The sequence below is a fragment of the Callithrix jacchus genome, chromosome 17 (genome assembly GCF_049354715.1).
Source record: "Callithrix jacchus isolate 240 chromosome 17, calJac240_pri, whole genome shotgun sequence".
NCBI classification, from domain to species: Eukaryota; Metazoa; Chordata; class Mammalia; order Primates; family Cebidae; genus Callithrix; species Callithrix jacchus.
In genome coordinates, this window is record NC_133518.1 from 71,867,341 (window position 1) to 71,891,437 (window position 24,097).

At 39.7% G+C, this 24,097-nt stretch overlaps 1 long non-coding RNA gene, 1 other non-coding gene and 1 pseudogene across 2 annotated transcripts in view; 1 reads left to right on the forward strand and 2 right to left on the reverse strand.

The window, feature by feature from the left end:
- Positions 1-881: 881 nt before the first annotated feature.
- The window catches only part of LOC144579958 (uncharacterized), a 31,882-nt gene continuing 8,666 nt past the window's right edge, over positions 882-24,097 (reverse strand). Inside the window, exons 2-5 of the long non-coding RNA XR_013528732.1 lie at positions 23,710-23,790; positions 22,937-23,028; positions 1,853-2,003; positions 882-1,327 (exon numbers count right to left, since the gene is read on the reverse strand). This is a non-coding gene — a long non-coding RNA (uncharacterized LOC144579958). The remainder of the gene's footprint in view (positions 1,328-1,852; positions 2,004-22,936; positions 23,029-23,709; positions 23,791-24,097) is intronic.
- On the forward strand, positions 8,365-8,522 carry LOC118149085 (U2 spliceosomal RNA; annotated as a pseudogene).
- LOC118149095 (U4 spliceosomal RNA) lies at positions 18,107-18,247 on the reverse strand. The gene has a single exon (XR_004736251.1). It is a non-coding gene; the product is annotated as a U4 spliceosomal RNA (small nuclear RNA).

A 24,097-nucleotide genomic window follows, 5' to 3' on the forward strand; every position in this document is an offset into this window, starting at 1 on the left:
CAAGCGCGAAACTCCGTCTCAAAAAAAAAAAAAGGGAATGTTTTGATTTCACCTTCATTCCTGAAGGCTATTTTTGCCCATATGTAAAATTATGGGTTCAGGGTTCCCTCCCTCCTTCCTTTCTCTTTCTTTCTTTCCTCTCTTTTTCTTTCGACAGGTTCTCACTCTGTTGCCCAGGCTGGAGTGCAGTGGTGTGATCTTGGCTCATTGCAATCTCCGCCTCCCAGGTTCAAGCTATTCTCCTACCCCAGTCTCCCAAGTAGTTGGGATTATAGGCGCGCACCACCACGCCAAGCTAATTTTTGTATTTTTAGTAGAGGTAGGGTTTCACCATGTTTGCCAGACTGATCTTGAATTCCTGACCCCACGTGATCCACCTGCCTTGGCCTCCCAAAGTGCTGGGATTACAGGAGTGAGCCACCGCCCCCAGCCCACAGTTCTTTTCTTTAAACACTTCAAAAATCGTGTGACACTTCCTTTTGGCCTGCATGGTTTTGGATGAGAAGTCTGATGTTTGAATTGTTTTTTTCCTACAGGTAAATCATCATTTCTCTCTTATTGCTTTCAGCTTTTTCACTGTTTTTAGTTGTCCAGAGTTTGATTATAATGTGTCTTGGTTATATTTCTTTGTTGTTGTTGTTTTCTGCTGAAGGCTCAATTACCCTGTGAAATCTATAGGTTTATGCCTGATGCCAAATTTAGGAAAACTTTGTTGAACACTTTTTCAATCCCACACTCTCACTCCTCTCTGATAATACAAATGATTGGTTTTTGTTAAGGTTCCACAGGTTCCTGAGGTTCTGTGATTTTTTTCTTCAGTGTATTTTCTTCGCGTTGTTGAAGCTGGTTATATTTTATTGATCTAACTTCAAATTTACTGATTTATTCTTTTGTCTTATTTAGTCTATTATTGAGCACATCCTGTGAGTTTAATATTTTATTGTATCTTTTCAGTTAAAGGTTTTATTTGGCTTTTCTTTATATATTCTATTTCTTCACCAAAGCTTTCTACTTTTCATTTGTTTCAAGCATGTTCAGAATTTAAAATCTTTGTCAGACAGTTCAAATGTCTGGGCCATTTCAGTGTTGCCATCTGTGGACTGTCTTTTTCTCATTCTAGTTAAGATCTTCTTGGTTCTTGAGATAAAGAATGATTTAAAAAATGTAATCCTGGATACTTTGGTTATTATGTTATGAGACTCTGGATCTCATTTATATCTTTGGTTTTAGCAGGTTTCCTCTGATACTGCACCAGTCGGGGGAAGGTTGATGCTGCCTTGTTACTACCAAGTGGAAGTGAAAATCCAGGCTCTTCACATGGCCTCCCCTGAAAACGTGGAGAATGGAGGGGCTTGTTACCACATGATTAGGATGACAATCCTGCATACCCCACCTGGTCTTCTCTGACACCATCATGGCGTTGGGAAGGAAGACAGGAGGAATACCTCATGTCAGCTGGGTGGGGGTGGAAGTCCAGGCCCCTTAAGTCTAGGACTCTAAGTTGCTGACAAGGGTGGGGATGGGGACCTCAATTTTTCCTGTGGCATCTGGCTACAGTAGGACCATTATTGTCTAAGTTTTCTCTCTTGCTAGGTTTCTTCTGTTCTGTCCCTCGGTGAGAAATAACAGGCTTTTTTCTTGGGCATTTTTGTTTATGTCTGTCGGCATTTCTGGTTGCCAGCTTCTCCAGTACTCAGGTAAGGATACAAGGAGGGGAAAAATCCAGGGCAAACAATGCATGGCATTTTTGGGGTTCTGAGGTTCCAAGTGATTATATTTTCTTTCCTCCATCTTTCAGAGTCACCTTTTATTTGTCTTATATATAGTGTTCAGGGTTTTTAGGTATACTTACTGGGAGGAATGAGAAGTGTGTATTTCATCTTGTCCACAACTGGAAGTCTCTTTAGTTTTTCATACCTGAAAGACCCAGTCGTGAGTCATATTGCCCGTTTTGAAACCCCAGTAGTGCCATCCTGGGTGATTCTTTGTCTCTGTTTTCTCATCTGTAAAATAGTGATTATATTAGCACTTACCTTATGGGGTTGTAGTGATAATTAAATGAATATCACTACATATAGGCAGGCAATATTCACATGCATATATAGTCTCTTCTAATTGGGAAGCTGAAGCGAGACTGTGGCTTGAGTCCAGGAGTCTGAGGCTGCAGTGAGCCATGATTGTGCCACTGCTCTCCAGCCTTGGTGACAGAGTGAGACCCTGTCTCAAAAAATAAAATAAAAATAAAACTGTATATCATCAATCATCATTACTCCTAAATCATCCATACTCTCTCTCTATATATAGATGATTTATCTATTAGAGAGAGAGAGAGAGAGAGACAGAGAGAGTTCAGCCTAATGGCTGGCACATAGTAAGTGCTTGATAATGCATTGAGCTTTTTTTTTTTGAGACGGAGTTTCACTCTTGTTACCCAGGCTGGAGTGCAATAGCACGATCTCGGCTCCCCACAACCTCCTCCTCCTGGGTTCAGGCAATTTTCCTGCCTCAGCCTCCTGAGTAGCCGGGACTACAGGCACGCGCCACCATGCCCAGCTAATTTTTTTTATTTTTAGTAGAGATGGGGTTTCACCATGTTGTCCGGGATGGTCTCGATCTCTTGACCTCGTGATCCACCTGCCTCGGCCTCCCAAAGTGCTGGGATTACAGGTGTGAGCCACTGCGCCCGGCCAGCATTGAGCTATTATTATTTACAACATAGCATAACCTAGATATATACTGGACAGATTGTACCAACCCATGGATTAGCAGGCTGTCACTTTTTGTTTCAAGGTTTTGTACTATTTAATATATTCCAGAAGAGAGTATCTTAAGTCCACTCCTGAATAACCCACAACTTGAACCCAACCTTTTGTGTTGTTTGCCATCTCATGTCTCAGTCCTTAGCACCAAAATAGGACCTTTCCTGCTGGTCACCATTTCCCATGTTATAACTGCCCCAGGTAGTTGCAGCCCCTGTCTCAAAAAATGAAATAAAAATAAAACCGTATGTCATCGATCATCATTACTCCTAAGTCATCCATACTATAAAATGCTGCTTATTTTGTATCAGCGAACACTCTTCACTTTATTGTTGTCTTTCGCTTTATGGGTTGTTAGAGCTGTACTGTTTTCCCTAATAACCTATAAAGTGAAAGACAAAAATTATGACTATAATTTTTCAAACAGCAATGTTTTTTCTTGCCCCTATATTACTAGAAACAGTCCACAACAAGAGAGTATTAAAAATATCTTTAAAATTTTTTATTTTAGGTTTGGGAGTATATGTAAAGGTTTGTTACATAGATAAACACATGTGATGGGGTTTGTTGTAGGTATTATCACATCACCCAACTTATTAAGCTCAGTATCCAATAGTTATCTTTTCTGCTCCTCTTCCTCCCCTCACCCACCCACCTCAAGTAGACCTTAGTGTCTGTTGAAAAACATCTTTTAAATTTTTGTGTGTGTGTCCTTCCACCACAAATTTATTTTATTTTTATTAATTTTTTTATAGAGACAGGGTTTCACCATGTTGGCTAGGCTGGTCTCGAGCTCCTGACCTCAGGTGATCCACATGTCTCGGCCTCCCAAAGTGCTGGAATTATAAGTGTGAGCCACTGCACCCGGCCTCCACCATGAATTTAAACATCTTAAGGTAACTTCTAATTAATAACATCCTAAAGCCTTAATTAATAAATAGATGTAAACATCTTAAGATCTAACTAGCAAACAATTAATTATGTAAGTCTATATAACTTATCCTCCAAACAAAGATACATTTTCTTTTCATGTGTCCAAGAAGTCTTTACAAAGCATGACAAATATAATAGTCCACATAAAATAATCAGGCTGGGCATGGTGGCTCATGCCTATAATCCCAGCACTTCGGGAGGCCAAGGCAGGAGGATCACTTGAACTCAGGAGTTTGTGACCTGCCTGGGCAACCTGGCAAAACCCCATCTCTACAAAAAATACAAAAATTAGTCAGGTGTGGTGGCATGCTTCTGTAGTCCCAGCTACTGAGGTGGGAGAATTACCTGAGTCTGGCAGGTCAAGATGGCAGTGAGCCATGATCATGCCATTGCACTCCAGCCTGGGCAGCAAAGACTTTATCTCAATAAATAAATAAATAAATTAAAAAATAGAAATATTATAGGCAACATTAGTCTTTGGCAACATTATTTTATGCCAAATGAAATTAAATGAGAAATTAGAAACAAAACTGTACCAAAAAATCAAAAAACAATTTTTGGATCAAAAAGGAAATTGAAATGAGGAAATACATAGTAGAATATTTGAAATACATGTAAAGCAATGCTTGGAAGAAAATGCAAAGTCATAATGTTCAAATCAAGACATTATAAAAACAGAAGAAAATAAGTTAGTGAAGTAAAAATAAGTGATTTAATAAGGATAAAAGCAGAAATTTAAAACTTTGAAAAAATGATATATCTGATAAATATATCTAAAGTTCAATTCTTAAAAAAACAAATTTATTTAATATTATTAAGGGAAAACAGTAGAATCATAAACATGCAAAATAAAAATTTATATGAGGGAATTAAATATAGGTATGTGAAAAATTTAAAGATTCAGAAGAGACAACCTGGTTTATTAGTATAAAAGTAAATTTGACAACCTGGATCAAAATGAGGAATTACAAAAACTGACCTCACAATGGATAAAAAATGTAAACAGACTGATTACCATTGAAAAAATGGGGGGTAAACATTCAAGAGCTTCTCCCCCAAAAGTATCCTGACACAGCCATTTTCACTGAAGACTTACCATACCTTTAACTAATCATTGTGGAACACAATGAGGATGCCTACTTGTTATCACTGTCATTCAAAATAGTATTGGAAGTCATAGCTAGAGCAATCAGACAAGGGAAATAAATAAAGGGCATTCAAATTGGAAAGGAAGAAGTCAAATTATCCTTGTCTGCAGATGATATATGTCTGCAGATGATATATTATGTTTGGAAAAACCTAAAGACTCCATGAGAAACTATTAGAACTGATAAACAAATTCAATAAAGTTGCAGGATACAAAATCAACATACAACAGTCAGTAGCATTTTTTGTTTTTTTTGAGACAGTCTCACTTTGTTGCCCAGGCTGGAGTGCAGTGGCTTGATCTTGGCTCACTGCTACCTTCACCTCCCAGGTTCAAGTGATTCTTGTGCCTCAGCCTCCCAAGTAGCTGGGATTACAGGTGTATGCCACCACTCCCAGCTAGTTTTTGTATTTTTAATGGAAATGGGTTTCACCATGTTGGCCAGGCTGATCTTGAACTCCTAGCTTCAAGTGATCCACCCACAGTGGCCTGGAAATAATTATGCTAAGTGAAATAAGTCAGGCAGAGAGAGACAAACATCGCTTATTCTCACTTATTTGTGAGATCTAAAAATCAAGACAGTTGGACTCATGGACATAAAGTGTAGAAGAATGGTTACCAGATGCTGGGAATGGTAGTGGGGAGCTGAGGGGATGGTTAATGGGTACAAAAAATAGAAAGAATTAATAAGACCTGTTATCTGATAGCATAACATAACCTGTATGTACATAATTAAGGGACCAATTACCTTAATTACAGCAGATACATACAACAGAATATTCAACAGCCTTTACACAAGGAACAGCATTATGTTTACTGGTTAGGAGCTGTCTCCAAGATACAGTATCAAATAAAAAGGCAAAGGAAAGGACAGTGATAGTGTATGATACCATTTGTGTATAAAACAAAAATAAATCCAGAAAACCATATATTTAATACAGTTATTATACATTTATGTTTTTTATATTTCTGGAAGTTTACCCAAAACACTGGCAACCTTGATTATCTCCTCTTAGTGAACTGGGCGGCTGAAGGAAAGACACAAGTAGTAGTATTATTTTTCACTCTATGTACTTATCTATGTCAGTTGCCCTATAATTAGAGCCTGAGACAGAGATTCTTGAGTCTGTGCTCTTCTAAGGGGAGTGGAGCAAGCAGGACAGGACCTGCATCAAAAATCAAGCAAGGATGTGGCCTTAGCTGGAGCCTAGCTTCTGCTGGAAACCCTGAAGGGCTCTGGAGTGTGAATAGTTCCATAAAGTTGGTCCTACCCGGAGACAAAGGGGCCAGGCTTTTGTACCTTTCTCAGTCATTGGCTGTGAGCCGCCTTTCAGGAGAGGTAGCTCCTGTTGGCCAGAGAAATTCTTTAGAAAAGGAGGCAGCTCTGAGCAATTAGCAATTAACCTTCAAAGCAGCTAAGGGACCAGATTAGAAAAAGGAATCTGGGCCTTATAGGTGTCTGCTACAACCTTACTGTGTTTTCTGAAATCTATAGAACATGTATTTATCTCCTAAAAAAAAATCAGTTTAAAAATCAGTATTACAGAGGGTCTCTTTTTGTGGTTTGCAGGGATTCCAAATTCAGCAGGGATGCCAAAATTTAAAACAGTAAAAGCTAGCCTTGGAAATCCTTAGCAATTTTTGGGACCTAACTTGGCCATTTTTTCCACCAGTATTGAAACGGATTATGTTTCTTTGGACCAGCACTACATTTAATAGTTGGCTTGGATTTAGGTAACCTTCTATTTGGAAAATCTACAGCATTAAACACTGAGCTCATATTCATCGATCTGCGTCCCCAGGATGCTTCTTAGAGTAGATTTTTTATCCTTTATCTCAGGCTCACCCAGAATGGACTGGTACGAAGATTGAGCATATTATTTGTCTTTGTCCTGTATTTTTCCACATCTAATTATATGCTTATAAATGTAGTAGATGTTACACTGGAAAAAAATTTCCAAATATTGAATAAAAGGCAAAAAAATTCTACTAAGTGGCCTTCTAAAATCGCATTATACATTTTCTAATAGAGCCACTTGAAGGTGATATTGCTCAGGAAATGTGACTTCATAAAAGTTATTAATAGATGTTAACTTGTAAAACTTGGTAAGGTATGAGTTTTTTCCCTCTTTCTGGTAGAGAAGTTAACTCAAAAATTATGGTTTTATTGACTTGTGTCTTTTTTTTTTTGAGACAGGGTCTTACTTTGTTGCCCAGGCTGGAGTGCAGTGGGGTGATCTTGGCTCACTGCAGCCTCGCTACCCCTCTGGGGTTCAAGCAATTCTCCTGCCTCAGCCTCCTGAGTAGCTGGAATTACTGGCACCCACCACCACACTTGGCTAATTTTTGTATTTTTAGTAGAGACAAGGTTTCTCCATGTTGGACAAGCTGGTCTTGAACTCCTGACCTCAAGCGAACCGTCCACTGCAGCCTCTCAAATTGCTGGAATTACAGCTGTGAGCCACCACGCGTGGTCTTATTGCCTTATAGCTTATAACCAGTTTTTATATCTAATTTTTTTTTTGAGACAATCGTAGCCCACTGCACCTAGCCAAGAAAACAGTCACTCCTGCTTCCCTCTTCTTCCAATCTTTGGCAACTGCAAATCTACTCTCTTTCTATATGGTTTTGTCTATCTGGACTTTAAAAAATTTTAATTTAACCTTCTTTATTTCTGAGAGAGGGTCTTGCTCTGTCTCCCAGGCTGAATGGAATACATTAGCATAATCATGGCTTGCTGCAACCTCAACCTCTCAGGATCCAGCCATCCTCACACCATAGCCTCCTGAGTAGCTGTGACTAGAGGCGTGCCCTACCTTGCCCAGCTTATTTTTTATTTTTTGTAGAGACAAGTTCACACTGGCTATGACTGTATCACTGCACTTCAGCCCATATGACAGAGCAAGACCATGTCTCCAAAAAACAAAAAAGTACATTGCTAATTGTTTGATAGACTACTGTTCTACTATTGTTTCATAAACTTTTTTAAAAAGTATATTGTTGATATTTAGGGCTTAGAAGTTTCTTACAATTTTGAGTAAGGAATAAAATTTGTTGAAAATGACAACGTGTGAAATTGATAAGGATGTAGAAAATAAATACTGTCAATAGTCTCCTTCGGAACATACAAATTGGTACTAAATTTCCGGAAGGCAACTTGATAGTATGCATCAAGATTTTAAAAATTTATCTAATAATTGACTTAACAATTCCAATTCTAGAAATGTAACCTAAAAAAATAAGTGAAGCAATGTGTGAAGCTCTATGTTTATTGTATCACTATTTATTCATTTAGAAACTATACTGTAAGCAGTCTGAATTTTTGCCAGTAGGCATTAAGTTTGACATATTCACACAAAGACATACCCTGTGGCCATAATGGTATTCATTATCATGGAAAGATGTTTAAAATATATTATTGGTCAAAAGAAGCAGTCTATCAAACAGCATTTATAGACTAATCCCACTAAAATAATACGGAGTCCATATTTACCTTATTTTCTGCATTTTTGAAGTGCACATGTTATCACTTCTCTGCCTTTTGGCTAAGATCAAGTGCAGTGCACATGTGTTATATTTATAATCATAAAAAAAAGTAAAGCTATTTCCATTGTAAGGAAAAAGATGCTTCACTTTGCAATAATGAGTGGTTATGCCTTCCTGCCTTATCTTCTTTAAGTACTAGACAAAATTCATGTCTTGGATTTCCTCTGAACTTCTCTCCTACACTACCTTACAAGGAAGACAATGTGGGTATCTCCCTCTTCTGTGACAATTTAAGAGACGTAAGGTCAGGGCAAAGGTCACAACAGGGGAGGACACTGATAGCCAATTCTGAGGCCTTTATTCAGTTGTCCCATTCCGGGTTTTTAGGTAGGGGGCTGCCTTGCTGCTTCAGGGTTAAGCTTGCCTGATACTCCTCTAGGAGCTTTATTGAGCTAAGCACAAATCACTCCATTGAACCCACCAAACCCTATGCCTCGCTCAGCCTTGCAGACTTTCCCTATCCCCTGACATCACTCTACTAAGTCAATCCCTCCCATCCCTCCTGCTCTGAGAGAATCCTATATAAGCTTCCTTCAAGTGGACTCTAATACTATTTTTGGCCTCACTTTATTAGAGTAGAAGGAGGAGCTTGTTGATATCAGTTAGTATTTCTTACCAACTGTGTTTCCATTACAGTAAGTACCAGGTATGTTAAAAGCATGTGTTTGCCTGGAGAAAAGTTCCTTTTACCCGGCTACTCTAGGGCATCTCTATGATTTTGTTCTGCAAGCTTAAGGATGATAAAAATAAAAAGTAAGAGTATAGAACATCCCCACATTTAACATAAGCTATATTAATCATTATAATCTTCTCTCCTCCCAGCCAAATAAAAAATTAGACTCAGAACCACCACTGATCTTACGCATGTTGGTACTCCCACATAATTTACTTTTAATATATGTTTATTAGAAATCCATATATAAAGTTAACATTGCACAGAAGCTTAAATGTGTCATTTGTACACCATATCAAGGTTGGACCTTGATATGCTCGATTTTTTTTTTTTTGACACAGAGTTTCGCTTTTGTTGCCCAGGCTGGAGTGCAATGGCATGATCTCCACTCACCGCAACCTCTGCCTCCCGGGTTGAAGCAATTCTTCTGCCTCAGTCTCCTGAGTAGCTGGGATTATAGGCATGCTCCACTAAGCCCAGCTAATTTTGTGTTTTTAGTAGAGACAGGCTTTCTCCATGTTTGTCAGGCTGGTTTTGAATTCATGACCTCAGGTGATCCACCTGCCTCAGCCTCCCAAAGTGCTGGGATTACAGGTGTGAGCCACCACGTCCAGCCCACTGGATGTTTTTAAAAAGATTCTACTATAACCAAAGTTAGATCCAAATCCATAAACAGATACGGAACATTTCTTTTTATTTTTTTGAGATGGAGTATCCCTCTGTTGCCCAGGCTGGAGTGCACTAGTGCCATCTCAGCTCACTGCATCCTCTGCCTCCTGGGTTCAAGTGCTTCTTCTGCCTGAGCCTCCTGTGTAGCTTGAATTATAGGCATGTGCCACCATGCACAGCTAATTTTTGTATTTTTACCAGAGATGGGGTTTCACCATGTTGGCCATGCTGGTCTCCAACTCCTGACCTCAAGTATCCCCTGCCTTGGCCTTTCAAGGTACTAGGATTACAGGCTTGAGCCACCACACCTGGCCATATAGGTAAAATTTCTATGTATTAAGATAAAAGACTGGACGGGGTGGCTCATGCCTGAATTCCCGTACTTTAGGAGGCCAAGGGGGATGGATTGCTTGAGGCCAGGAGTTCAAGACCAACCTGGGCAATATGGCAAAACCCCATCTGTACTAAAAATACAAAGAAAAAAATGAGCCGGGCATGTGGTTCCAGCCGCTTGGGAGACTGTGACACAAGAATTGCTGGAACCCAGGTGGTACAGGTTGCAGTGAGTGAGCTGAGATCTCGCCACTGCACTTCAGACTGAGTGACAGAGTGAGGTTCTGTCTCAAAAAGAAAAGAAAATAAAAATTGCATTCTACAGAAATTCGCGGTACTGATGTTCATAATTCTGAAATTGAGAGAAGTATGTATACAAGACAAAAAATTATAGTAATCAGGAGAAATGAAAAAAGCAGAAAATTTGTTTGCCTCAAAATCGCCAACCCTGGGCATATTTCATAAAGCTTCCACAAAAAAATGGCTTAAAAGCTAAAAATTAATGTGACTGAATCCTAGATTATAAAAATTAGGCAAATCCCATTCTTTGGAATTATCTATTATGTGCTTTTTCATTCTGACTCTGGGACAGTCTGAAGCTGGTAGTGTCTTGCTTAAGCGCCCCTAGCTTGCCAATGCAGGTGCCTAGTACCTTCCCAGAACTGCCTTTTTCATGTAACCCTGATATTCAATCCCTTCCCAATGCTCTTCCTGGTTAACCTGAAAAATAGCTTCAGGATAGTGAAAAGTAGTCTTCTTTTTCTTCTGAAGTGCATTTTAAGCATGGTCAACTTCTAAAGGAATGAATCATCCTAATCAGGAAAATCTCAGGCACCAGAACAAGTAGTTATATTTTGCTCAGAAATGGTTTTAAGGATACTGAGTGAGGTGGTATGTACCCATAATCCCAGCTACTGGGGAGGCTGAGGCAGGAGGACTGCTTGAGCCCCGGTGTTTGAGACCAGCCTGGATAACATAGTGAGATCCTGTATCAAAAAGGGAAAAAAAAAGAAAAAGAAAAAAAGAAAATGCCTTCAGGTGCCCCTTGATATTGTTGGGAGTCTTGGTCCCACAAGACAGGCTCCATAGAGTCTAGCTCTTTTCCTAGGCACTGCAAGAAAGCTAAACACAGGTCACTCTGCCAGGCCTACCAAAGTGTGTCCTCAATCTTCCCTACCCCATCACTCCCTACTAAGACAGCCCACCCCACCATCTCACACTGGGAAGATTCTGTTTAAGTTTTCTCGAATCTTTAGAAACGATGCTGGCCTCTCTGCTGGGGGAAGGAGTAGAGAATGCTGGTGTCTGGGAACTGATAGTTCTGTTCATTCAGAGGAGTAGCTCAGTGGACTACCATTCTTGGTAATGGTATAGTTGACCCTTGAAAAACATGGGTTTGAACTGGACAGCTCCACTTCTATATGGATTTCTGCCACTCCTGGAAGAGCAAGAACAACCCTTCTTCTTTCTCCTCTTTCTCAGCTCCTCAAAGTGGAAGATGAGAATAAAGACCTTTGTGATAATCCACTTCCAGTTAGTCAATAGTAAATGTATTTTCTCTTCCTCATAATTTTCTTAATATTTTTTCTCTAACTTACTTTATTGTAAGAATACAGTATATAATACGTGTTATATACTGTATATAATACGTGTTATATGAAATACGTTTTAATCAACTGTTTCTGTTATCAGTAACGCTTCTGGTCAGTAGTAAGCTATTAGTAGTTAATGGTTTAGGGACCAAAAGTTACAGGCAGATTTTTGACTGCGCAGGAATAAGCGCCTCTAACTCTGTGTTGTTCAAGGGTAAACTGAAATTCATATAAATTTTCAGGAAAAGTTTAAGTTACTTTTTATATGTTTCTGGACATAGACTCCCTCTTGTGGTTCATAGGATATATGATATATAAGATATAGGAGATTTTATCTGCATTTTTGCCATTGCAAAGATTACTTGAGCACTGGTAGAAAGATTATTACAGCTGAATACATTGATAATTTTCAAACAAACATTGTAAAGACCTAAGCTAACTTATTTAAGAATTATATTTCTATGAAGACTCGGTAGGCAAGAAATTATAGCATCTGAATAAAGAAAAATCTGATTAACCAGCATTTTAAGAGTAATAACTGGCTAGGCACGGTGGCTCATGCATCTAATCCTAGCACTTTGGGAGGCTGAGATGGGCAGGTCTCTTGAGGCCAGGAGTTCGAGACCAGCATGGCCAACATGGTGAAACCCCATCTGTACTAAAAATGCAAAAATTAGCTGGGCATGATGGTGTGCACCTGTAATCCCAGCTATTTGGGAGGCTGAGACAGCAGAATCACTGGACCCAGGAGGCAGAGGTTGCAGTGAGCCAAGACTGCACCACTGCACTCCAGCCATGGAGCAACTCTGTCTCAAAAGAAAAAAAAAGCAATAATTAATATTTACTGAGTTATTTAATGTTCCAGGTACTATTATAAATACTTTATATAAACAATTATGTAACCTTTTTTTTTTTTTTTTTTTGAGACAGAGTCTCATTCTGTCACCCAGGTGGAGTGCAGTGCTGCAAGCTTGGCTCACTGCTACCTCTGCCTCCGGGGTTCCAGCAATTCTCCTGCCTCAGCCTCTTGAGAAGCTGGGATTACAGATGTGTGCCACCATGCTGGGAGATTTTTTCTGTATTTTTAGTAGAGACAGGGTTTCACCATGTTGGCCAGGTTGGTCTCAAACTTCTAACCTCAAGTCATCCTACCGCCTCAGCCTTTCAAAGTGCTAATATTACAGGAACGAGCCACCGCATCCAGCCTTGTGTAACTTTTTATTATGAAGCATTTCACACTTAAGAAATAAAGAGAAAAGCAAAAAGAGTCTCCAAATGTGCATCATCCACTTTCAACTATTTATCAACATTTTAATATTTTGGTATACCTATTTATCTATCACTATTATTCGCTGTACCCATTCTTTTTCCGGAGTATTTAAAGCAAATATCAGATATCTTGTAATTCACCTATAAATATCATAACATTCAAAGCTTTTAATATATATTAGCTATTTTAGTCCTCAACAAAAAGTAGATATTGTTGTCATTCCCATTTTATGTATGTATAAACTAAGGCAAACAGTATTAAGTGATCCACGGGGCTCACGACTGAAACCCTGGAGTCTGACTGCAGAACTTCATCATTTTTGAGATTAGGCTGTGGCTTTTGTCTGGGGTGTCCACTCTCTCTCTCTTTCCTGGACCACTAGTTCTTGAGGAAGCCAGCTTACATGTCCAGCAGTCCCATGCAGAGCCCTGTATAGTGAGGAATGGGGCCTCTAGCCAACAGCCAATTAGGAACTGAGGGCTAATAACAACCACAGGAGAGAGCTTGGGAGCAGAGTCTCCATCCCTTATGGAGCTTATATTTCAGTGGGCAACATAGACAATGAACAAGTAAAGAAACAAGCAACCAAACAAATATATATATATTTTGGTAGTGATTAGGTCATATAAAGAGAAAAAAGGATAAAGGAGCAGTGTGTGATGGAGCGGGAGATACTCTTTTTGATGGAGCAATAAAATAAGGTGTGTCAGTTCTTTTGCTTTTGGTACAAATAGAAGAAAACCCAACTGAATGTGGCCTAAACAAAAAAGGAAATTTATTATATCACATAACAAGTCCAGAGGTAGGAGGGCTCACAGTAACATAAGGTTATCCTCAAGGAACCATGTTTTTTCTGCTTTGCCATCTTTGGTATATCAGTTTGATTTCCAGACAAAAGAAAAATAGAGATTCTGGGGCAGAGTAAGTTTTTAGCTGAAAAGATATAATCTGAATACAATTTTAGTGTAAAGTCTTTAATATTTACACTAAATGCTTATCAGTATATGAAAGGAAAGCACAGACTTCTGAAGCCTGTGTCTCCAACCAAAAGCAAGGATGGGACCTCTAAAGGCAGAAATCACACATTTTCACAAGGAAAAATAATGGCTTGGTTTAAACAACCCAACTTGGATTGTCAGCTCAAAGTTGGTTGGTTATAGTGGAGTTTGGCACAGTTGATCCTTATGCTCCAAGTCAGTTTGTTGAATCCAGATAGTATAGGCAGAAATTTATCATCAGGCAGCTTTCCTACTGACTCTGATGAGCTTTCTGAAAAGTGGTTACTAGGCCGGGCGCGGTGGCTCATGCCTGTAATCCCAGCACTTTGGGAGGCCGAGGCAGGTGGATCACGAGGTCAAGAGATCGAGACCATCCTGGTCAACATGGTGAAACCCCGTCTCTACTAAAAATACAAAATATTAGCTGGGTATAGTGGCGTGTGCCTGTAATCCCAGCTACTCAGGAGGCTGAGGCAGGAGAATTGCCTGAACCCAGGAGGCGGAGGTTGCGGTGAGCTGAGATCGCGCCATTGCACTCCAGCCTGGGTAACAAGAGCGAAACTCTGTCTCAAAAGAAAAAAAAAAAGTGGTTACTTTGGTTTCATCTTCTGGAGCTCTGGGTTATACAGTGTGCAAATCCGAATGCACATATTCAAAGTTCAGCAAAAATTTATTTTATCCTTCTCTTCATAGACATAGATGGCTGCAGCAGTTCCAGATGTCAGATCCAGATACACAGTATTTAAGGGCTATCTTGTATTATGCTGTAGCACAGTGATTTACTGTCTTCGGTAATCCCTTTCAGCAGTTAGGACTGAATATATACTAGATATAACGTACTGAATTAAAAATGCAACGTTGTTTTACCCTCTAGCCGTGAAGCAGTAAAATATTGGTCAGAATGGGAATCATGGGTAGGTCTAATCATGCAGGAACAGGCAATTCTAAATAAGTTGCCGAAGAAATTCATTTTGCATCATGTTGTTTAGGAACTCTTGGTTACATAGCAAATAATCCCTGAATTCAAAGGCTGCTGTGTGATTACTGAACATCTTAAAGAGCTCACTTCCCTGCACTGCCTCCTACAAGATCCATGACAATTTCTGTCTAACTACCTGTACAATAGTTGAGGGAAGTGAGCTTTCAGCAAGCACACATTTGGGATAAAAGTAGAAAATCCCCCAATCAAAAGATACAGCCAAAACCTAACGGTATATCGAAAGATACACAAAGACTCAAAACAAAGGGTTGGAGAAAAATTTACCAGCCAAATGAAGAGCAAAAATAAATAAATAAACAAAAAACAGGAGTTGCAATTCTCACATTTGATAAAATAGATTTCAAAGCAACAAAGATACAGTGGTAAAAGGATCAATGCAACAATAAGAGACCTTAATACCCAGATACATAAGACCCATAACGAGATTTAGACTCAACGAGACAGAAAATTAACAAGGATATCCAGGACTTCAACTCAGATCCGGAACAAGTAAACTCAATAAATATTTATAGAGTTCTCCACTTTAAATACACAAAATATTGATCAGCCATTATTAATACCCATTTTTAGAATGAAGCAATATTCCTGTTCTCTCTCCCTCTTTTTCTTCCTCTTTCTTCCTCTCCTTCTCTCCTTTTTTTATTTTTCAACATCCTAGTTCCTCACCTCTACTCAATACATTCCTCTGAACACCTGATTCCTTGTGATTCTCCCGTCCCACTGAAATCTCCAATCCATTGAAAAAAAAAAAAAAAAGTAGAAAATAAAGGCCAGAAGTCATGACTGTTTCTTCCAGAGAAAATATCATACCATATTCAAACTCAGGGGTTGTGTGCTGTCTCTGGGGAATTTGCCCTGAGGCCATTTTGATATATGAATTAGAGGTATCTTCTGTGATAGTTTCAGCATACGACATACGTTCTTTATAATTTGGAAACATTAGGAAGAGAGTGGAGAAAACAGGAGGGGATTGTTAGCCTACAAAAAGGTTGAAGGAGTGAGGGGGTTCTAGGGACCACGCAGATGGACTAAACCACTTTCATGAATTTACCTGGGGCCAGGTTGAAATGGTTCCTTTCAATGCTCCTGTATCTGGTTGAACCACATCTCTGCCCCAGGTTTGGTATAAATTTCATTCATTATTGCAACTGGTTTGCCATTACCTAATTCAAATCTTCTTCAATGAATCTTGCAGTGTATTTCTTAGGAACAACATGAATGATGATGGCTTAAACCAGTTTCATGTCAAATACCCCTTCCTGGTTCCGTTCATGTTGGGGGCTTTTTTTTTTGAAGTGGACTCTTGCTCTGTCACCAGGTTGGAGTGCAGTAGCACGATCTCTGCTTACTGCAACCTCCGCCTCCTGGGTCCAAGCAATTCTCCTGCTTCAGCCTCCCACATAGCTGGGACTACAGGTGTGTGCCACCACGCCTGGCTAATTTTTCTATTTTTAGTAGAGATGGGGTTTCACCATGTTGGCCAGGATGGTCTCGATCCCTTGATCTCGTGATCCACTGGCCACAGCCTCCTAAAGTGCTGGGATTATAGGCCTGAGCCACCGTGCCCAGCCTTGGGGGCTCTTTTTTTACATAAGCAGCAGTATATCCCTTTAAAGAGATTTTGAAGCTTTATAGTCCAGTTTAAATTCTGGTTAACTAGTTATACAGTTTAGATTGGCAAAGCAGATACAATGCCAGCATAACATTTATTTATTCAACAAATGTTTGCTAAGTGCCTGCTGTGTGCCATAAATAGGATAGCTGTCTCTTTAAGGTTTTCATAATACCTGTTTAGCAATTATTATTTATTGCTACTGGAGCTGATAGATGCTGTCTGACTTAGTAGAATTTATTTTAGGAATAAATACATGTTAATCATGTTTCTGACCTATAACATAATAGTTCATACTTAGCAACATTCAAATATTTTTATTCAACCAGCTTGCAACATGATGAAACCCTGTCTCTACAATAATTAGCTGGGCATGATGACATATGTCTGTAACCCAGCTACTGGGGAGCGTGAAGTGGGAGGACTGCCTGAACCTGGGGAGGTGGAGGCTGTAGTGAACTGAGATTGCACACTACACCAGCCTGGGCAACAGAGTGAGACCCTGTCTCAAAAAAAAAAAAAAGACTGTAGTGCGGTGGTACAATCTCAGCTCACAGCAGCCTCCGCCTCCTCAGTTTTAGACAATCCTCCCACCTCAGCCTCCTGAGTAGCTGGAATTATAGGCACATTCCACCACACCTGGCTGATTTTTGTATTTTTTTTGTGTGTGAAGACAAAGTCTCCCTATGTTGTCCAGGCTGGTCTCAAAGTCCTGGACTCAAGTGATCTGCCCTCCTCAGCCTCCCAAAGTGTTGGGATTACAAGTGTGAGCCACCATGCCCGACCAACATTTTTTTAAAAATTTGAACTCATACACGCAGGCTCACACTTAACATAGACAAAACCCACCAGTTCCCATTCTCCTTTCCTTACCACAGAGTTGCTTTTCCTGCCATCTTTACTTTCCACCCTCATACTCTTGAGCCCACTTAGATCAGGCTTCATGCCACCAAAATTGCTCTTGGAGGTTACCCTTAATGATACCAAATTTAATGATCAAATTTCAATCTTCCTAACAGGACTTTGCGTGATTGCTCATTCTCTCCTTTTTGAAATATTTTCTCCACTTGGCCTCCAGGACACCATTCTCTTACCGTTCTCCTCCTACGGTTTCAGCTGCTGTCACCTTTGCTGGTTCCTCTTTGTTTACCTGACCTCTAAACCTTGGAGGGACCTGGGCTTATATATGGTGTGTGTGTGTGTTTATTAATCTGGCTACTTCATGATCTCATCCAGTCCTATGGCTTTTTTTTTTTTTTTTTTAATTCGGTCTCCATAGAGACTGTTAAAAATCGGCCAGGCGTGGTGGCTCATGCCTATAATCCCAGCACTTTGGGAGGCCGAGGTGGGTGGATCATGAGGTCAAGAGATCGAAACCATCCTGGTCAACACGGTGAAACCCCATCTCTACTAAAAGTACATAAAAAATTAGCTGGGCATGGTGGCACACGCCTGTAGTCCCAGCTACTTGAGAGGCTGAGGCAGGAGAATTGCCTGAATCCAGGAGGCGGAGGTTGCGGTGAGCTGAGATCGCGCCATAGCACTCCAGCCTGGGTAGCAAGAGTGAAACTCCGTCTCAAAAAAGAAGAAAAAAAAATGCCAGTGCCGACCATATTTTAAGTTGTCATGGTGGGGTATTGGGAAAAGTTTTCAATTAGAAATAATTATGCCTTGGATAAACCTCATTGGCTATAATACTGTCACTGTGCAAAGCTGTACTATGGCTTTTTTATCTTTATTTTTTAATTTTAATTTTATTTAATTAAAATAATACATACAGATTTTTAAAAGTCAAGTAGTACCAAAAAGGTCATGATAAAATACAGTGTTTCCCTTCCCCATCCCTCTCTACTTTCCTCCCTCCTTCCTAAATTTTTTTTATGCTTTTAGCTCTCTCTTCTGCCATTTACACCTCTACCTAATTTGTAAACAATGGGCATATACCACCTTTAGCCATTATGTATCAGCTTCATACTGTAATAGATAATTTATGTCTTACAATGCCATTCTGTCTTCTACTATCCTTAATCTTCTTAACATAGTTATACTACAGTAGTTGGTGAAATCAATATTCAGTGTTTACATAATTACGTATATGTGAATATAATTCCCAGCAGTGGTGCAGTGTTTTATGATTGTGTTTTCAATATGTCTTCCAGTTTGCTATCCGCTAGAAACCGATTCATGATCTTAAACTTGGTTTATGGTTTCTTTCCATTGTCACATCCAATCTGATTCTTTTTAAAATATGCTATGTTGCTTGCTATAGTTTCCAGTTCCCTGTTGAAATTTTCAAGCATAATTTTTGTGTCTTTTAAAATAGTAAATATAGTTGTCTTATTATTGGCGTTTAATAATTCCAGTATCTGGAGTCCTTCAGGGCTGTGTTTGATATCACTTATTTCTGTTGGTTCTTGTTTTCGTTATCTAGCCATATGGGTTCTAGTTAGATTCTCTGGGCCCTTGATCTGTCTTTCTATATTTAGATTTATTCCCTATTTGATGAAGCACATCCATCAAGTTAAAGGTATGTTACAACGGCAGAAACATGGGAAGGACAGCAGTTGGCATGGCTCTCTCTCATATCACACTGCCCGATCAGGACTGCTGTGCAGTTGTCATTTGAACATCATGACTTTGCCACCAGCATGGAGAGTCTTTTCCTTTTCTCTGTGTTGAATCTCTTATTTTCTGTATTCTGTATTTTCTTCTTTCTCAGATTACTCTCTTATCTTAGTACAGGCAATGTGATTGTGTGATGTAGTAGACAGAATATTGGTTCTGTACAATGTCCACATTCTGATCTGTAAAACTTGTGAATATGTTTCCTTAAATGGCAAAAGAGACTTTGAAGATGTGATCACATTAAGAATGTTTAAATTGGGAGATTATCCTGGATTATTTGGGTGGCCCCATGTAGTAATGAAGGTCCATATAATTGGACAGTAGGAGGTATATGTGTGCATGTGCATGTACTTATGAGAGAAAGAGACAGACAGACAGACAGACAGAGACAGAGAGAGACAGAGAGAAGAGAGAGGTCCTGGTTTTAAATACGGATGTATGAAGGAAGGGGCCACAAGACAAGGAATGCAGGCAGCCTCTGGCAGGAAGGAAGATAAGGAAATGGATTCTCCTCTAGAGCCTCTGGAAGGGAAAACAGTCCTGCTAACATCTTGATTTAGAAATTCTGATCTCCAGAACTGTAAGAGAATAAATTTATGTTCTTTTAAGCTACTAAGTTTGTAGCAATTTGTTATAGCAGCAAAGAAAATCAATACAAATAATAATTATTTTTCAGATTTTTTTTTTTGAGATGGAGTCTCACTCTGTGCAGAGGTGTAATCTTGGCTCACTGCAACCTCTGCCTCCTGGGTTCAAGCAATTCTCCTGCCTCAGTCTCCCAAGTAGCTGGGACTACAGGCGCCCACCACCATACCCAGCTAATTTCTGTCTTTTTATTAGAGACGGGTTTTCACCATGTTGGCAAAGCTGGTCTTGACTCCTGGCCTTAAGTGATCTGCCCGCCTTGGCCTTCCAAAGTGCTGGGATTACAGGCATGAGACACCATGACGATGTGTGTCTACCGTGCCTAGTTTTGAAAAACACATGCCGGCCTAGTTTTTTCAGATGTTGCAAGTGTCTACAGTCAATCTTCACATTGCCAGTTTGGTTGGTTATAGGATTCTAGGTTGGAAGGCATTTTCCTTTACACTGAAGACACTCTTCCATTGTCTTCTTCCTTCAAATGTTGCTGAGAAGCCCAGAGTCATTTTTATTATCATTCCTTATACATGGCCTGTTTTCTACCCCTCTTCAGACACTTAGAGCATTATCTGTTTGTCTCTAATGTTCTGATATTTCACAACGTATGAGTCTATAAGAGTAGAAAATTCCACATGTCAGAAACCTGGTGCTTTAAAATTCCATAAATATAATGAAAATACAAGCACAAATTGGGGAAAATATTTGCAACATGAAAAATAAAGGGCTATTAGTCTTATAATAGAAAGCACTCTTACAAGAAAAAATAAATTCGCCAAAAGAAACATTCACAATAGTAATTCAAGAGAGTAGATCTGCAGGTCTAGAATGGAAAAGAAAGACAAAAGAAAAAAGTATAAAAGAGTATAAATGATTGGCTAAGAAACATTTAAAAATCCATAGCCTTACTAGAAATAAAATAAATGCAAATTAAAACTGTGAGAAAAAAATTTTCACCTTTTTAATTGATGAAGATTAAAGAAAACCCTCAAAATAGCTAATGTTGGTTAAGATTTCAGCACTTACATACACTGCTGTTAGAAATGCAGTCAACCATCTCTTTAAGATGAGGCAAAATTTTGTAAACCAGATCAAAAGCTTTTAAAAATGTCCACGTTAGGTTGGGCACAGTGGCTCATGCTTATAATCACAGCACTTTGAGGCTGAGGTGGGAGAATCACTTGAGCCCAGGAGTTGGAGACCAGCCTGGGCAACATAGTGAGACCTCATTGCTACAAAAAATAAAACAACGAGCTAGGCATGGTGGCATATGCCTGTAAGTCCTAGCTGCTTGGGAAGCTGAAGCAGGAGGATCATTTGAGCTCAAAAGTTTGAGGTTACAGTGAGCTATGATTACACCATTGCACCTGGGTGACAGAGTGAGACTCTTTCTCAAAAAAAAAAAAAAATCAGTACTTAGAATTTATTCCACCAAGATAATAATGAATGATGAATGTGCATAAAGAGTTAACTACCGTTTTGGCCATGTCGTTTACAACATTAAGAAAGTGGAAATAGGTCCGGTGGGGTGACACATCCGTAACTCCAGTGCTTTAGAAGACTGAGGCAGAAGGATTGTTTGAGGCCAGGAGTTCGAGACCAGCCTGGGCAACATAGTGAGACTCCATCTCTAAAAAGAATTTAAAAATTAGCTGGGCATGGTGGTATGTGCCTGTAGTACTAGCTACTTGGGAGGCTGAAGCAGGGGGATCATCTGAGCTCAGGAGTTTGAGGATACAGTGAGCTATGATTGCACCACTGCATTCTACCTTGGGTGACAGAGTAAGACCCTGTTTCTCTCAAAAAAAAAAAAAAAAAAAAAAAAAAAAAGAGTAGAAACAACCTAAGTACTCAACAACAGAAAACTGGCTTAAATTTTCTATGGCAGTGGGATGTTTCAGCAGTTTTTTTTTTTTTTTTGAGATGGAGTTTAGCTCTTGCTACCCATGCTGGAGTGCAATGGCGCGATCTGGGCTCACCACAACCTCTGCCTCCTGGGTTCAGGCAATTCTCCTGCCTCAGCCTCCTGAGTAGCTGGGATTACAGGCACGTACCACCATGCCCAGCTAATTTTTGATTTTATTTTATGTTTAGTAGAGATGGAGTTTCACCATGTTGACCAGGATGGTCTCGATCTCTTGACCTTGTGATCCACCCGCCTCGGTCTCCCAGAGTGCTGGGATTACAGGCGTGAGCCACCGTGCAAGGCTGTTTCAGCAGTTTTAAAGTAAATAAGGCCACTAGCCTGAGGTTGTCTCTGCACCCTTAGCCCTTACATAAGCAAGCTGAAGCCTTATTTTTTAAATTTAATTATGTATTTTTTTGAGATGGAGTCTTGCTTTGTCACCCAGGCTGGAGTGCAGCGGCATGATCTCAGCTCACTGCAACCTCTGCCTCCCTAGTTCAAGTGATTCTCCTGCCTCAGACTCTCGAGTAGCTGGGATTACAAGTGCGCACTATCACACCCAGTTAATTTTTTATATTTTTGGTAGCGACGGGGTTTTACCATGTTGGCCTGGCTGGTCTCAAACTCCTGACCTCAAGTGATCTGTCTACTTTGGCCTCCCAAAGTGCTGGAATTACAAGCATGAGCCACCACGCCCAGCCCAAAGCCCAGTTTAGAGGTATTTCTTGTAACCGACTTAAATAGACAAACAAAGAAAAGCCCTAACCAAACACAAACAGCCATTGAGTGGACTGGCTATATAAGTAGGGGTCTCCCATCAGACTATACCAAATAGGGCAAACACTTAACTGTAGCAATTCAGGTAACTTCTTTACTTTGCTTCTGTGTTCAGCCTATAAAAGGTAGCTGCTTTCAGAGCAGAGCCCATAACCTCTTTTGATCTTGGTGCTTCCAATTCATGACTCATTCTTTTACTCAAATAAATGTGTTAATTTCATTTAAAGTTTTTTAAACCGCCAGACATAGTATTAAATTTATCATATAAAAAGTGGTCATTATTGGTAAGAAGTTGACTCATGGGGAACTGAAATGAGAATTGGTGAGAATCAGAATTCTCTGAACTCTGTCCATCATTTATTAATAGAATGTTTTCTTTCTAGAGATAAATTATTTCTACTTCTAAACATTGAGGAGGTAAAAAGAGGGGCTTTTGGCTAGACATGGTGGCTCATACCTGTAATTCCAGGACTTTGGCAGGTTGAGGCAGGAGGACCACTTGAGTCCAGGAGCTCAAGACCAGCCTGGCCAAAAAGCAAGACTCCATTTCTATTAAGAAGAAAAAAGAAAGAGGGGCTTTCAGCAATGATAGTGATAAAATTTAAAAGAAAAAAAGCAACAGTAGCTAACACTGAGTACTTACTGTGTTCCAGGTAACCTGTCATGTAGTTAATGTATTTTATTTAATTCCTACAATAGCCCTTTGGGGTAGGTAGTATTCTTTATCATCTTTAGATGTGAAGACTGAGGCTTGGAGATGTTGAGTGAATGGCTTAGAGTGACACAGCTGATAAATATTATAGTTTCAATTTAAACTCTGGAAGTCAGGATTCCAGACATTCTTATTCACTGGACTGCCTCAAATAAGTAAAGCAACTCCATTAGTGGAGATCCCCCAATAGCCCTTTGTTCTGGGAGACACAGCGAGGGATCATTTTAATTAGGTAGATGTAAGGAAACATGGTAAGGTTGCAGCTGAACATTTGAGAATTGACAATGAAGCTCTTTTCATCATTTCCTTTGGTACAAAAAGTTTGAAGACTGCTGGGAGAAAATCAGCAAATTTTCCCGAAGACTAAGCTTCTGGGAAGGCAGTTATGGAGACCGTGACCACTTCCTTTAGGAATGTTAATGATACTATATCATCTCTCGACTGAAGTGGCCTGGACTTGACATGGCAGCAAAAGACAGGAGAAATTCACCATGGAGAGGGGAGCCTGGACTGCTTACCTGGGCTTAACATTACTGGCTGCCAACGACAAGTTTCTAGGTCGGTTCCTACAAATTTTACTCAAGCATCACAGGTGTGTCCTAGGAAAAAAAGCAACAAAGGTTTTTAACTTTGGAACCACAAATTGTCAGAGCATTTAAATTTTAATAGCTCCATCTTGTGAAAGGTCTTGATATAGCAGGTATTCTGTGTCTCAACAGTGACACCTTGTGGGGCAGAGGTAGCAGAAGCTGGTGCCTGCGTGGACTGGAGGAGTTTTCAATCTTTCTTAAAGTCAGTTATAAGCAGGATTGAGCCTTTGAACTCTGTTCCTGAACTAACATGGAAGAACAAAAACACAGAGAAAACATCATGTACTGTGTACATCTAGTCAGTTTGACTGTTAAA